Source organism: Siphateles boraxobius, unplaced genomic scaffold (genome assembly GCF_051911475.1).
Source record: "Siphateles boraxobius isolate OS27281-9 unplaced genomic scaffold, OSU_SipBor_1 46, whole genome shotgun sequence".
NCBI lineage: Eukaryota > Metazoa > Chordata > Actinopteri > Cypriniformes > Leuciscidae > Siphateles > Siphateles boraxobius.
Window position 1 is genome coordinate 14,609,102 of NW_027509097.1, and position 16,937 is coordinate 14,626,038.

Genomic DNA, 16,937 nt, shown 5'->3' on the forward strand with positions numbered 1-16,937 from the left:
AGTTTCCTGTTGTTACGAATTAATAACCATTCTACATTGGTTCTTTATTTGTTTTAAACAGCAGACTTAATATTTATCCATTTCTGATCATAATTTGGAGACAATGAGCATATTAACCGTTATGCCGTGCTGCTTATATTTATCACACAGTAAAAATGCTCCTCCCCGCACCCAAAACAAGTCGTCTGTGGATGATAATCTGAAACAAAGACTGGTGGGACGTTGTCCTGCTCCACTCCGCGGAGAATTTTAGAGAGTTGGACACTCGTTTTAAATGACACTTTATTCAACAGGAAGAACAGCTTGTTCAGCGTGTCATACGTCATTACACTATTTCAATTTTATTGCACATGTGCAGTCCTTTCAGTTTCGGTCTTTAATCAGATCAAGTGTTTACATGTTCTCTCGATCGGATTAGAAAAGGAATAAACCACCCCTTTCAATCCGATCGAAATTTAATTCGGATCGAGCACAATCGGATCGATTAAGGGTGTTTACATGAAGTCTTTTCAGTCCGATTGAGGCATCAATCTGATTAGTAACGAATTATTTGGTTGCATGTAAACATTGAGATGTTGCATCGAGAAGGCGAAACTAGCGACTGCGATTCGGCGTCATTTGTCTTCCACTATAACACGCTATATGATATAAAACGATTGATTCTTGCTTCTCAACACCCATTGCCGTTTGCGATTCACCACGACACTCTGCGTCAAACAGCTTTTTGCCAAAATCGGCATACTGAACCCGGCATACGAGTCTATGTCTGGTCTGTAAAGTTACCCATGCTCCTTGCTTCTCTTGTGTGTGGTTATCGAATTTTGTTTCACATATTGACGCTTCAGGAAACTCAAATTTTCTGGTCAATGCACACACTCTCCTCCATAATTCAGTTTTCCTGATAACTGGCTCCATTTGTGTGTGTACATCTCACAGTGAGTGTGGTGCTGGCTCTACGCTGTGCTTTTGAGTATAAAGGCAGGCGCTAATAGAATAGCCTTTACCTCAACATCTACTGTGCACACACATTTTATATAAGGCCTGGAGCCAGCAGGAAAGTTAACTAAAGCCTTAGAGAATGCCGTTACCGTCCAAAGTCAGCACACACTCAAACCTTACACGCAAACACACACACACACACACACACATACACACACACACGCTGCCGTGTAGGCTTTTGGTTCAGCAGGACGGCACAGACTGCCCCCTCACGTTCTAAAAAAGCGTTAGCTTTAGAGCCAACAGCAATGTTTCTGCCAGTTAGCAAAACACGTCAAGTCTTACTTCTCAGTGTATGTTTGTGGATGTCTAATGTGTAATCTGTCCTTGGGCGATTTCTATATTTAGCAGACCTCTTGTTGGATTTCCAGTTCGCTGACCACAGATACCTAATGATTTGTTGAGGAGAGGTGTGTTGTTACTGTCATAATGGTCAACTAATTGGCTTATTAGAGAGGTCGATGATTAGTGAGGTTGACTAATCGGTGTAACTTCAGCTTTTTCTGTTATAGTACCACCAAACTAATATGAATTAAGTATAAATCTAAATCTTAAAATTTAAAAAACTTAATTATTAAACTTAAAGTATTAAACTTACTAAAACTGAAACTGAAAAAATGAAGCTATAACGAAAAACAAAAATTAACAAATAAAAATAATAGAAACAACAAAATTACTGTACTTAAAAATGAAAAACGAAAATAAAAAAATAAAGGCTAATTATTAAATGCTATAATACCAAAATAACTGATATTTTTACTCATTTGTATATTTAATTTGTTTTTTTTAATAGTTCAAAATAAAGATTTTTTATTTCATATATATATATATATATATATATATATATATATATATATATAATGTGACACTGAAGACGAGTAATTTCTGATTAAAATTCAGCTTTGCGTCACAGAAATAAATAATATTTTAAAGTATATTCAAATAGAAACCCTTTATTTTAAATTGTAATAATATTTTACAATATTATGTTTTTTTTCCTATATTTTTTATCAATCAAATCCAGGCTTGATTAGCTTAAGATGCTTCTTTCAAAAACATAAAAAAAATTGTTACTGTACAATTTTAGTTTTATTAAAAGCTAAATTGATAATTGAAGTTTACTTTTTATCCGTTTACATCCAGCTTAATGAATTATCCTCTAATTAGTCTATAAATGTTATTCAAGATTAATCGTCATTAAATCAATGAGGCTTGAGCAGGTGAATGAGCAGGTGAAAAACGTTCCAGGCTCCTCAAGCGTTTTCAACACAATCATTAGTTATTGCATTTAATTACACAGAAGCATCGTCAAGAACACAGGAGCTTCTTCACAAGGCCACATCATTACTCCAACAGGACGTTAGCTGCAGACCCGTGATTACGTGTGTGTGTGTGTGTGTGTGTGTGTGTGTGTGTGTGTGTGTGTGTGTGTGTGTGTGTGTGTGTGTGTGTGTGTGTGTGTGTGTGTGTGTGTGTGTGTGCGCACGCATGCAGGAATGTGGGGTCAGATTCCCAGCATGTTCACTCAATAAGCTATTAAACGCGGGCCCTTCAGCTTAATTACACTGAGGCCACCTGTAAGTACATTAGCTGATCACAGAGCTCAGCATTCTGGGTTAAATCAAAGAGCAGGAGCAGCAATAACATGGCTCTGTTCATCTTAATAGAGTTGATTTTATCTTCTCCGACTTTCATTACTTGTTCCCCTTGCCACCTCTGCTAACAGCCTCCCAATCACCTTCCCAAACCTTATGTCCGTAGTGGTTCAGCAGTTTCTTTTCTTGTTTACTCTATATTTTAAATGTTCATTGTGTCATTTCTGCACCATTAGTAGAAAATCACAAAAAAGTGAGTCAGAACTGGCTTCAAACACTCCTCTAGCTCCTCCCCAAGCTCACGCCATTGGTTGAGCCAATGTCAATGTCATAACTTGATATCATGTAAACTCATATTACTAATTAGAGTATGTTCCAAACAGAATCACTTTATTTAGGTTATATTTGATGTTTGTTGGCACTATTACAGCCAAGTTTTATTCTGAACTATTGTCATCCATATTGTTGAGTTTGTGTTAAATTAAGTGTATCAGGGCATTCCACAGACGTCTGGGCTGATTTTAAATTTGAGATGTATAGAGAAGAACCAGGCATCTTCTCGTTGCTCTTTTGTGTTTATAGAAACTCCACATGCCTGTTTACTTTTAAAAGCTCCTAGATTTGCATAAATTACTGTTTGCCGTACAAAAAGATGTAATGAGACCTTAATCAGACAGACAGGGCCTTTACAAGCCTTTACTGTTTACGCAGATTTAATAATGGGTTTGCTTTTTCAAATTTGTATTTTATATCGTTTTACAATTTTAATTTTATTTAGGATCAATTTAGTTTTTATTTCAAGAGCATATTTTTAAAAAATATATTTTAGTCTTAGCTTTTACAAATTGAGAAATCACCACAACATTTCAAATTGCCACTGAGCAACCGAAACCCGTGCACACTAAAAGTCTGTCAAACAACGTTTGACTACTAAAATAAGTATTTTTTTGATCTTATTGGTAACTTATTGATCTTTAGCTTTCAAATACATACAAGGTTTACATAAACACAGTCAGTTATGTCCTTAGTGAATGTAAAAATTTGGGAGAAAATCGGATGCGTGTCTGTAAATTAGATCCGTGCACGGCCTAAAACTTTTTGCCAAACCTGCCCATGGCCAGTGACTTAAGAAAATGTAGTAATTTACCATAAATATTTTTTACCGGCCATGAAACCAAAAATTACAATTCTTTATTCCAATTTTGATACCACAGCTAAAACTACTAGCCTAACTTATATGAATTAAAAACATTATTAAAGACAAGGAAACAATCAAACATAAAATACGACCAAATAATCTAATTACAAGCATAGCACAAATAAATACAATAGAATAAAAATACAAATGAAATAAACATTGCTTTTCAGGTAGGTCTAACAATAGTTTTCAGGTACAGAAATGTAATAAAGTAATGAAATGTAAAATAACACCGCATGTTCACTGTGTAAATTAAACATAGATTAACCCTTATTAAAATTACAAATGTTATTCAGCAGAGTTTCCGCTAGAAAAAAATGGTGCCGGTCAAAGTGACCGGCAGACGTTTCGTTTTACGGACATTTTGATGATATGCCGGTCAAATATCGCCTCTTAATTAGTCTTGTTGAGGAAAACTGGAGGCAGTCTATGTAACTTAAAAAATGACATAATCAGGCCGTATATAATGCAACATGTTTATTAGCATAACTTTCAAATAGACAGAAAAAAATACATGAACGTCCGATTCATTCAAAGATGAAATTGACTATCTCCATCTCCATGAACGCTCCTATAGAGAGAAATGCATGTAATGGATTACATAATCAGAGAGTAGGCCTATCCTATTTCTTTCCGTTTTTAATTGTTTCGTTTAAAGACATTTCAAGCTTTCTATATAGATATATTTCTCATGCGTGAGGCATACGCCGAGTTTCGGTTAATTTATGATGAGATGCGCTCCAGTTCACGTGCAATGCAAGGGACCGCGCCCGAGCCTCCATGTTATGATTATATTGTCTATTTGCTTCTTATTTATTAAATCCAGGCAATTGGTTGATGAAAAAAATATTAAAATTAAGATACAATTTATACAAAACGAAATTCACTTTAAAGAAAGGCTTTCTACAAAACAAAACTTAATTAAGTGGCGAAAATCATGTCTGACCATTTCTCCCCCGATATATATGATTGCATTTCTAACATTGTTGTATTTAAGGACTGGTATTTGTATGTGTCTTATCTTTAATTTTGTTTTATGTGGTGGGCAATATTGGAATATTGGATATATTTATTTTATTTGTACTATATATTTTATTTTACTATTTATTTTGTTTGGCTTTTATATATTTCATGCATTTGCACTTATTTAATGTATATTCATTTATAGTATGAGTCCCTGATTATATGTTGCATGTTCTCTTGTTGTTGTTTTTTTAAAAGACAAACCATCAATTTTTGGAAAATAATTGATGGATTTATAGCATTTAGAAAAAAAAATAATAACTTTGAATTTATCATCAACAATATTGTTGTTTGATTTAATAATCATTTTTCAACAGGATAAATTGAATATTCACAAAATGTGTGGGTCTAGGTAAAATTAATTATTTTCCTGAAAACTATTGAAATGGATTTATATCGTTTTGGAAAAGAGCTCCTCAGTGCTGATGTTATCGGATTTTCAGCTGATATTCTCAATTCATTCAGTTAACGGACGGTCTGAGGTAAAGTGTTCAGACTGCAAGCTCAGCAACAATTGTATTTAATTGTACAGTACAATCATAACATTTCAGACATTATCTTAATTCCATAATGTCTTTAAATATAACAATATTGCTGGCCATAAACTGAGAAAGTGTGCGTCCGGTGTGCGATACCTCAAATTGTCCTAGACGCGGCGCGGCGCTGCGCTTCTCGTCCGGTGTGCGCTTCCTCCAGTTAGGCTAACGTTACTGACCTGAGGACAGCGACACAAGAGCTACACAGGTAGGCTACTGAGTCGCTGTCCTCAGTGCCGCAGAAAAGCGCTGAAACGGAGATGAATTGGAACCTTCTATTAGGCAATTTTTATCTGACAATTTGACCGGAGAGATTTAATTTTGTCGGACATTTCATTGTTTTCCCGTTCAATGTCCGGTAATTACCGGACAACGGAAACCCTGGTTATTCAGTCAAGAGTATTGTGATATGTTGTTTGGTTAACATTAAAAATGCAGACACCAGTAGCAGGGTTTTTCCTGCATAGTCAAATTTCGTGCCGCCTCCGGCTCTCGACAAAACTCAGATAGACAGTCACATGCTCAGATACACTTTTCCCACCATGACATTTCTGTTGCGGGTTCCCGGCCTGTGTCCATTTTCAATCCGTATAGTTTGCCGATTGTGCTGCGCGGATCATAATCATAATCCGCGGGTCGGGCGGGCCAAGTAATAAAAACATAACATTCCAATTAATCGAGGGTGGATGACAGATAAATCCATATGTGTTAAGTTTAATAAAGACACGGAACTCTCATCACCCGCCAGAATGGCCGTGGCTTAGCGTATAAAAGTAGGGGCTGTAGGCTGACTTCCCTGGTTTTTCGTCGACTGAAACGAAGTCGCTCGTGGCGCGAGCACGGCCGGTTACGCAATACTCGTTCCCTCTCTAAAGAGAACCGAGGTTACGTTAGTAACCGAGTATCGTTCTATTACGAGAGGTTCTCTCGTATTGCGTAAGTTTAGCTTACGCTACGGGAACACTTTGTCAATGCCGTGCGCGCCAAGCATCCACAATGAGACCCCGAACTTTCAGGGGAACCCCATAAGTGGAAAAATAAGGTGGCGTGTTACCCTGATTCTCTTGATCACATGTGGTAATAGAGAGACTGGAGGGAAAGTATATAGCGGGAGGCTGGGCCAAACCTGGGCCAGCGCTTCCTCGTCCTTCGAGAAGAACGTCGGGCAATGAGCGTTGTCTTTTGACGCAAATAGGTCGACTTCCGCTCTGCCGAATAGGCGCCACAGTTTCTGGACCATTTGGGGATGCAGGGACCATTCCCCTGGGGGAACATTGTCCCTGGACAGTCTGTCTGGGCCGTCATTCAAATGGCCCGCCACCCTCAGCGAGCGCAGGTGAATCTGAGACCAAATAAGGAGGCGTTCCGTCAGATTGCAGAGATTTCTGGATCTGACACCGCCCTGACGGTTTACATTGGATACCACAGACATGTTGTCCGAGGGGACAAGAACATGCTGGTCCTGTATGAATGGGAGGAAGCACTTCAGCACGTTCTCGACCACTATCATCTCCAGACAGTTTATGTGAAAACCCTTCTCCTGGTCTGACCACTGGCCAAAGACCGGTCTGCCCTCGAACAGCACGCCCCAACCCGAGTTGGACGCGTCTGTCGAGATGACTTTCCGATAGGAGATCCTTATAGGAGTTCCCATCCTTACTACCTGCTGGTACCAGTCGGCCACTAACCAGGGCTGCAGAGCCGCTATGCAGGTCTGAGTCACTTTGATTTTCTGGCCGCCAGACAGCCTGGCTCGGCGGGACACGCGAGTATTCAACCAGCGTTGGAGTGGGCGCATGCGCAGTAGGCCCAGCTGAAGCACCGCTGCAGCTGATGCCATTCAGCCCAACATCCTTTGAAATGTTTTCAAAGGGAGAAAGCTGCCCTTCTGGAAAGACGCAAACTTACAACTGTATCTGACGCCCTGATCATAATGGATGGGGTGCGTTTTATTAACGCCCTGCATTTAGTGATAACACTTAAACGCGCGGGCGGAGCCCGGGGGGAGGTTTGTGTTAGCAAGCGTGAGCGCTCTCTGGCGGTCACGAGACTTACATTCATAACCTGCTTCTTTGATCGTGTAACAGAGCAGGCAGATAGTGGGCACAGACCTGTGGACACATTTCTTACATTCAACACTCGAGCGGCTTTTCTGCGCTTTATGAGAGTGTGCTCTGTGAGTGACACGGGATTTGGAGTGCTTATGTGTAGGGGTGAACACTGGGGCGTGAGCACTTTCACTACACTTTATACACTGACCAGACATTATACTCTTTTTGAGATTTCTCTGGTTTGCCGTGAAAACAGCGTTTGTGTGCAGGCGAGAGGATGAATAAACTGGCTCGTTGGCTGCTAATTGAACCACTGCAGTAGCCTGTTTGAAGGGGATTGACAGGGAAATGAACTTTGACGGCGGTCCGGCCGTAGCGGGACACGCCCGTCTTTTCTCTCTCTCCGTCAGGAGGGCTTCGCGTGCTCAGACTTCAGTGTAGTTCTTTGCCGAGGCCCTCTGGGGGGCGGCGGTCTGTGACGGCTGTCTGAGCGCGACCTAGGGCGGGTGCCCTGACGTCGCTGCGAAGGCTGAGGCTGTGCTGGACGCTGGGTGCTGGTTCGCACAGGAGGCAGGTTTTGTCTCTCGCGAGAGCGGCCTGTGGCAGAACTCGAGCGGCCTGTGGCGGAACTCGAGCGTCGTGGCAGGAAGAGGTTCATGGCCTGCGTGGTCTTCTGCACCTCAGAGAGATTCCTCGGAGAGCGGAGAGTTCAGGAAGGTGGCTCGCTCAGTTTCCCTCATATCCGCGAGCGTTAACCAGAGGTGCCTCTCTGTCACAGTTAACGCGGCCATGGCTCGTCCGATGGCTTGGGCTGCGGCTTTGGTGCGGCGGAGAGAGAGATCCGTCGCACTTCTCAGGTCCGTAACCGCAGCTGGATCCCGGCCCTTCTCATCCCATTCACGGAGGAGGTCGGCTTGCAGGAACTGTAGCACAGCCATTGAGTGTAGAGCAGACGCGGCCTGGCCGGAGGCGGCATAAGCGTGGCCGACCAAGGCGGACGTGGCTCTGCAGGCTTTAGACGAGAGGGCTTACCGTGACTGCCATCTCGCAGAGGGCAGGCAAAGGTGCGCTGTGACCGCCTCTTCCACAGGGGAATAGCCGTGTACCCTTTCTCGGCGGTGCCGTCCACTTGGGAGAGCGACGCGGAGGCCTGTGACTGAAGTCTCGAGGAAAATGGTGTATTCCACGACTTCGTCAGCTCCGAATGAAGTTCCGGCAGGGATGGAGCGGGCCTAGTTGCTGAAGCTGCGCGGCTGCGACTCTGTAGATAACAACTGTCGATCCTGTTCGGCGCGGGTTCCTTTGGCAGCGACCACTCGAGCCCGAGACGGTCAACAGCCTGTGTCAGCAGGCGCATCAGTTCGGCATCAGCTCCAGCGCGAGTACGGGTAGATTCCTGGATTGATGAGGTGGCGGAATGAAGCGACCATTCCTCGCTGTCCGATGCCAGGATGGAGCAGCAGTCTTTCGTGGCGTGTTCCTCAGCCTCATCCTCCGATGCGATGGCAGTGAGGCTCGTAAGCGCCAGCTGCGCATCGGTGAGGAGAGGCGGGGAAGGCGAAAGCGAAGCTCGAGGGAGGTTCTCCAGCGAGCGCGTCGCTGTGGCCACAGGTTCCGGCTGTCTCATGGAACGGCGCTTCTTCCTGCGCAGTCAAACAGAGGGCGGAGTGACTGTTGCGGTGTTGAAGGCCTCGAGTCGAGCCCGCAGGGTCGACAGCGGAAGCTCCTCACAGAGCTCGCAGCGCCCGGACGCGAGGGCGAGCTCTGCGTGTTCCAGGCCCAGGCAGAGAGCGCAGATATGGTGTCGGTCTCCGGCGCAGAGCGGGGCTCTACACGAGCCGCAGGAAGTGCGAGGCATCTTTAAAAAGACGCTTGCTGCTCTTTTAGAATATATATATAGCAGGCAAAAAGGATACGTCGCCGGATAGCATAGCTCGCATGGATGGCTGAAGGTGGCGAAGACGGCCGGCTTCCTCAGCGCTGTCCTAAGCTGGCTGTTCGCTGTTCGACGGCGGCGGCGGCTTCTCTCAGATCCAGCGATGCGAAGAGCTCGCTGAAGAGAGGAAAAATCAGGGAAGTCAGCCTACAGCCCCTACTTTTATACGCTAAGCCACGGCCATTCTGGCGGGCTGTGACGCTATGAAGTCGCGGGCGCCCTTCATTTGACGTGACGTCACGCCGGGCTCACTGGTAGGCTGCAGCAGTTGCCCGCAGGGCAGCAAATGAGCACACGAGATGGCCTGCTCTAGGTCTGCTAGCTGCTGCACTGTGTTGACAATGAATACAAAATTAAGGATCATTTTTTGCCTTCAGTATCTCGAGAAGATGAATCTTTCCCGTAGCGTAAGCTAAACTTACGCAATACGAGAGAACCTCTCGTAAGAGAACCAATCAAGGAAATCATATCAGGGCTCGACATTAACGCTTTTCCGGGACACGTGTGTTTTTTTAAAGGGAAAAGTGAAAGAGAATTGTGCTTGCCCAACCAGGGCCTACCCAATGTAGGCCTACTGACGGTAACACATTTGCGCTTTTGAGGCTAGCACAGTAATATTAAAACATACTTGACACATTTAAGAAACATCACACGACCAGAGTGCTGTTCTCTTACGAGAGGTTCTCTCGTATTGCGTAAGCTAGCTTACGCTACCGGTAAAGTCATCTTTTCTCGAGATATTGAAGCCAAAAATTATCCTATTCTTTATAGGATAGTAATATTATCCTATTATCCATAATTTTGCATTTATTGTCAACGCAGTGCAGCAGCCAGCAGACCTAGAGCAGACAAGCTTGCATGCTCATTGGCTGCCGTGCGTCAACTACTGCAGCCTATTACTGAGCCTCGCGTGACGTCACGCCTGATGAGGGCGCTTTGCGCCTTCTACGCGTCACAGCCCACCAAAATGGGGGTGGCTTTGCGTATAAAAGCCAGGCTCAGAGGCTGCGTCACTGATTTCATCATCTTCAGCGGAGCTCTCTGCATCGCTGGATCTTGAGAGAAAGCCGTCCGCCATCGAAACTAGCGACCAGCACGCAGAGGAAGCGCCTGAGGAAGCCGGCCGTCTTCGGCACCTTCAGCCTTCCATGCCTGCTATGCCATCCGGCGTTGAGTATCCTTTTGTGCTTGCCTTCTGTGAGTGTTCGCCGCTGCGACACTCACTCTCTCTCACTAAAAGAGTGCGAGCGCTTTAATCAAAATGCCTCGCCTTTCCTGCGGCTAATATAGAGCCCCGCTCAGCGCAGGAGACCGCCATGTGATTTGCGCTCCCTGCCTGGGCCCGGACCACGCAGCCCTCGCCCTGGAATCTGGCGGCTGCATGCACTGTGAAGTGCTTCCGTTGTCGACCTTGCGGGCTCGACTCGAAGCCTTCACCACAGACACTGTCACTCTACCCTCTGGGCCGCGCAATAAGAAGCGCCATGCGCAGAGGATGCCGGAGCCTGTGGGCACAGTGAAGCGCTCGCCGGATCGTATCCCGCCAGCCTCACTTTCTCCTTCTCCGCCCTTCCCGGATACGCAGCTGCCGGCTTCGGCCCTCACTGCCGCCTCCTCAGGGGACGAAGCTGAAGGAGCGTACCCAGGTGACAGCTGTTCTATCCTGGCATCGGATAGCGAGGATTGGTCGAGTTCCCATCACTCCGCCTCCTCCTCGATCCAGGAATCCAGCAGGACTCGGGGTGGCGTGGACGCCAAGCTCATGCGCCTCCTTTCAAAGGCCATCGACCAACTCTGCCTGGATTTGTCACCGCCTAAGGAGCCCGCGCCCAATATGCTCGACGGCTGCTTCCTCCACAGCCACCGCCCTCCGCCTGTTTCCAGATCTGCGCCATTTCTGCCAGAGCTTCATGTCGAGCTTTCGAAGTCGTGGAATGCACCATTCTCCATGAGGCTCCACTCACATGTCTCCTCGGCGCTCTCCCAGGTGGACGGCGCCGCCAAGTAGGGGTTCACAGCTATCCCCCCAGTGGAAGAGGCGGTCGCAGCGCAAAAAGTGCCCACAGATCAGTGCTCACCCCTACACATAAACACGATGCCCCACATGTCTCACACAGAGCCCACTCTCATAAAGCTGGCAAATACCGCTCGAGTGCTAGATTTAGAGAATGTGCCCACAAACCTGTGCTCACACCTACTCGCTGTCTGCTCTGTTACACGGCAACAGCCTCACAGCGGCCAAGTTATGAATGTAAGTCACGTGCCCGCTCACAAGTGCTCACGCTTACTGACAAACACTTCGCCCCAGGCTCCGCTCGCACAAAATGTTCCCCATTCCCAGTAATCGGGCCATCTCAAGTGATACAGACAGTCACAGCTGTCAGCGAGCCGCCGTTCCCGAGATCAGAGGGTGTGCGCGCCCTGCACACACCTCCGGTTCAGTTTCCCGAGCCCGCGAAGTGCGGCGATCGGAACCCGGAGTCCATTCTGCCCCTAGCTATACATGTAGAAGCATGGAAGGCTATTCCAGGTGTGTCAGAATGGTTGCTGAGCACAATAAGACAGGGCTATGCGCTTCAGTTCGCACGCCGTCCCCCTCGCTGTCGAGTACGGACCAAGACGAAAGTGAAAGCGGATGTAGCGCATCTACTCCGCGCAGAAATAGCCAAACTGCTGTGCAAAGGGGCCATAGAACCAGTGCCTCCTTCTTTAGTTCTCAGTTCTTCTTTAGTTTTTACAGCCGTTATTTTCTCGTACCCAAGAAGGACGGAGCTCTGACCTATCTTAGATCTGAGATATTTGAACAAAGCTCTCATGAGATGGCCGTTCAAAATGCTCACAACCAGACAAATCCTCGCGCAAATTCGCCCGAGGGACTGGTTTATCTCTCTTGATCTGAAAGATGCATACTTTCATATCCCGATAGTCACCCGTCACAGGCCATTCTTGAGATTCGCCTTCGACGGTCGGGCATATCAATACACCGTCCTCCCGTTCGGCCTGTCTTTGGCACCCCTTACATTTACGAAGTGCATGGATGCAGCTCTCACCCCCTTGAGAGTGAAAGGGCTGCGAATTCTGAACTATTTGGACGATTGGCTGATTTTAGCACAGTCAGAGATAGAGCTTTTATCTCACAGAACAGTGCTTCTCCGCCATCTGGAAAGTTTGGGCCTCACGGTCAACTGGACCAAGTGCTCATTAATGCCCAGTCAGTCAGTTTCCTTTCTAGGAATAGAACTGGACTTCGTGGCTATGACGGCCCGCCTATCGACACAGCGCGCGCCGTGTTCGAGACCCTGCCGCGTTTTTCCAGGAAGGCAGCATCACACCTCTCTGAAGACATTCCAGAGGATGCTAAGCTGTATGGCATCAGCTGCAGCTGTGCTTCAGCTTGGCTTGCTGCGCATGCACCCGCTACAACGCTGACTGAACCCCCAAGTGCCTCACCAGGCTTGGGTTTCAGGCTACAGAGGAATCAGAGTGACTCAGAGCTGCGTTTTGGCTCTGCAGCCCTGGTTAGCGGCCGACTGGAACCAGCGGGGAGTGACAATGGGGGCTGTCTCACACTGAAAGGTCATCTCGACGGACGCCTCCAACTCAGGTTGGGGCGCCGTCTTCGAGGGCAGACCGGACTTTGGCCTGTGGTCAGACCAAGAGAGACGCTTCCACATAAACTGTCCGGAAATGATAGCGGTCGAGAACGCGCTCAAACGCTTCCACCCATTCATACAGGACCACCATGTGCTAGTCCGCTCAGACAACATGTCTGTGGTGTCCTACATAAACCGTCAGGGCGGTGTCAGATCCAGAAGCCTCTGCCATCTGATGGAACGCCTTCTTGTATTGTCTCAGTTCTACCTGCGCTCGCTGAGAGCTGCGCATGTGCCAGGCCTCTTGAACGACTGGACAGACAAACTGTCCAGGAACCACGTTCCACCAGGGGAATGGTCCCTGCACCCCCAGACAGTCCAGTTACTGTGTCGCCTTTTTGGCAAAGCGAAAGTCGACCTGTTTGCGTCAAAAGACAACGCTTACTGCCCACTGTTCTTTTCAAAGAACGAGGATGCGCTGACCCAAACCTGGCCCAGCCTCTCACTTTATGCTTTCCCTCCGGTCTCTCTGTTACCTCTAGTAACCAAGAGGATCAGGGAAACGAGCCAATCGGTGCTCCTTATAGCCCCGCGCTGGGAGTATCAAACCTGGTTCCCGGAGCTGATGCGGCTGTCTCACACAGCCCCTTGGCCGATTCCGGTGAGGAGAGATTTCCTCTCTCAAGCCCGCGGCTCAATCTGGCATCCCTATCCAGAGCGCTGCTCTCTGCATGTATGGTTAATCAACGGATACCCGTTGTCCTGCCGGAAGGAGTGATGAACACGATTGTGCAATCCAGGGCTCCCTCTACGAGGCGCCTTTACGCGTCTAAATGGTCGGTGTTCTCCAAATGGTGCGCTGATAGAGATCTAGACCCACAAACATGTGGGGTCCTGGGGTTGCTTGGCTTCCTTCAAGAGCTGTTGTATAAGGACAGGTCCCCATCCACGCTTAAAGTTTATGTGGTGGCCATTCCAGCGTTCGCTGTGTCGACGCGCGGCCAGTCAGTAGGAAGAAACGAGCTCGTCATCTGCTTCCTTAGAGGAGCTAGACGGATGAATCCCCCGCGACCCCCGTCGGTTCCCATGTGGGATCTTTCATTGGTCCTAGAGGCCCTGAAAGCTTTCCCCTTTGAACAGTTAGACTCCGTGGACCTAAAGTACCTTTCGCTCAAAACCGTTTTTCTGACAGCTCTGTCATCAGTTAAACGTGTAGTGGATTTACACGCCCTATCTGTTAGCGCTGTGTGTCTTGAGTTCAGGCCAAATGACTCAAAAGTCATCCTTAAGCCAAGACATGTTTATGTCCCTAAGAATTTGAAATGAAAAATGAAGCATACATTTAATAAAATTAGGGAAGAAATGACCTTTATAAAGGTGAAAAAAATGTATTCTGATAAGAGTTTTTTCCAACAGTTGATGTAATGAAACATTGACAATTTAAGTTTGAAGGGAGTAAAGCCTCTGTTTAGGCTATTAAGGAAATTTAATTTTGCCAAAAGAATAACTTTTATTTTAAATAAATGTTATTTTTAAATCAGCCTACTTCAGTGTGATATGTTACCATATTTTCATGCTTAACACTGAGCATTTGAATAATTGTAATGTGATGATCAGATGCAGCTATCTAAATCAAAGAATATCATAGGTTTGGGAAGGTGGATTATTTATTTTTAACAGCGTATTCGGGTGACTCAAAGTGCACAGATTACGGAATTTATCTTTAAAATGTACACAATTTTCTTCCGGGGGGCATGCCTCCAGAGCCCCCTAGAGGTACCGAGCTCCACCCACAAAAATACTGTGGGAAACACAGTAGGCTATATGATGATCTATGAAAAATACAAATTTAATTATCTTATTATTAAAATACATTATCAGGATTTTACCACCTCCGCCTCGTTTTGAGCCAGGAAAAACCCTGAGTGGGATTATTAGGTTGATCTCACTTTAAGTCTTAATGCACTGATCTAATATACTGATACATACCATACACATGCGTTTTCTTTCTCAACTGTTTAGCTTCACTTAAGACATAGTCGACTATGTTTACTTTACTTTACTTTACTTTAAGACAAACCATGTGCAAATTCATAAGTCAACACCATTGCTGAGTGTTTTCTCCTTAAAACTGCAGTGAACCAAAGACAGTGTCAAAAATGTGGTTTGAAATCGCTGGTGTTTCTGACAACACAACCTACCTTGTAACCTATCGCGTCAACATACCGATAGGCTTTAGCATATCATTAAAGGGGTGGTAAAACGCATTTTTTCGAAGGCTTGATTGTCTTTCTCGGGTGCACTGTAACGTGTTCATGTTTCGTTTTTTTAAAAATTGCATTATTTTTCATATATTTTACCTTTATTCTACACTGCTCTGCCCCTCCTTGTAAAATTAAGCCATTCCCTCAAAACTACGCAATGGGCTCAGATTGGTTAGCTGGCCCAGTGTGTTGTGATTCGCTAACCCTCTAGTGCACATTTTCCGGAAACGTCACGCCCCTTACCTTTAACGTAGTTTGTGCTTTGGTGTATTATAAACAATGTAGTCAATAAAACCAATCGGACCCGGGGAAACGTTAGTGAAGATGATCGAGCAGAACCTGTTCAAGAACGGCTGTTAAACGGCATTTCAGAAAGGTTTGTTTTTTGTTGTTCTCTCATTACTTTTTATATACGCTGTTATTTAATTGTACTAATTATTATAAAATTACAAAAAAAATAAGCTTCATAAACAAGAATTTAATATAATATAATCGTTCTAACAAATTATACTACAGTCCTCAAAGGGATTTTTTTGAGTAAAGACTGCGGATCTATAGTGATCGTTTCTGACTGTATGCCACCTTTACTTTTGTATTTTTAGAACGATTGTAGACAAATATCTGTCGAAAGAACTATTAACCCAAAACGAACACTAAACATCGGCTGCCAAATCAAACACAGAACCATTTTTAGCATACCTGTTGATAAACAAGCATGTAGATAAACATAAAAGCTCTAATCAAAGAATAGTTTACACTAATTCCAAGTTCGCTGTTGAGATTAAAAAAAAGTTTGTAACGTTAGGTGTTTGTCGGATAACGTTAAGTATGAATGAGCATTTAACAAACTGGTTTGCGGAGCCAAACAGCGTTGTCATTTGTTTACTTCCTTGCCTCAACGTACAATTAACAATACAAACTATTACAGGAAAATGCATCGACGTAAAATAAATCATACTTACAGATTGTGGCCCGTAAACAAAAGCTTCTGTTTTTAAAGTTGGAACTGCTCCATCTTTCAGAACAAGCCGATGTGCGAATCATGCATTGAGCTCGCGAAGATTGTGAATGCTTTCCTCCGTAACATGTGAAGCACAGAGAGCGAAATTTGGGTCATAATTATGAGGGACCGAGTTAAAAATAAAGTTTAACCATTGATCCCTAACTCCCTCGTCCCTACGAAGGCTGAACAAAGTGGACCTGCAACCGGGATGAAAATAACAGCAGCGTTTCGCCGGCATTGTGACAACTCATCTCCAAAACAGCAATATAAAATGGCCTCGCCCCGCTTATTAAGTATTCTCGGAGGAGGGGTTTATGTAAATAATGGCATTTGCTGACGTCAGCAACCCTGGAGGAATGTTGTGTAGTCCAAAGCCGGCTGTTTGCTGTAGTCCTTAGAAATTGATTTCTTTAAAAGCAAATATCTCCCTTTGCTTTGAACTTTGGGCGCTGTAACTTTGCAGATGCTGTTTATGCTCAAACAGCAACATTACACACTAACTAAAGTTAGAAAAGTGAAATCGTGTTTTACCACCCCTTTAACTATTCTCTGAAACAGGGGAGTCTCAAGTGAAGGCGGATTATCCCGGTATATTTTTCTGTTGATATGAAAAATCATGTGCAATTATGTAAATGTATATTACGATGTTATGATGAGCTATATGTTTTTCTCCACCGACGTACTATGATGTTCAATGCATTTCTAACAGTGTGGATTTCTTTAAGACTGCAAGGAAAGC

At 45.0% G+C, this 16,937-nt stretch overlaps 1 protein-coding gene across 7 annotated transcripts in view; it reads left to right on the forward strand.

The window, feature by feature from the left end:
• Positions 1-16,937, forward strand: part of thrab (thyroid hormone receptor alpha b) — a 170,053-nt gene that overhangs the window by 122,195 nt on the left and 30,921 nt on the right. The gene's annotated exons all lie outside the window — the stretch shown is intronic.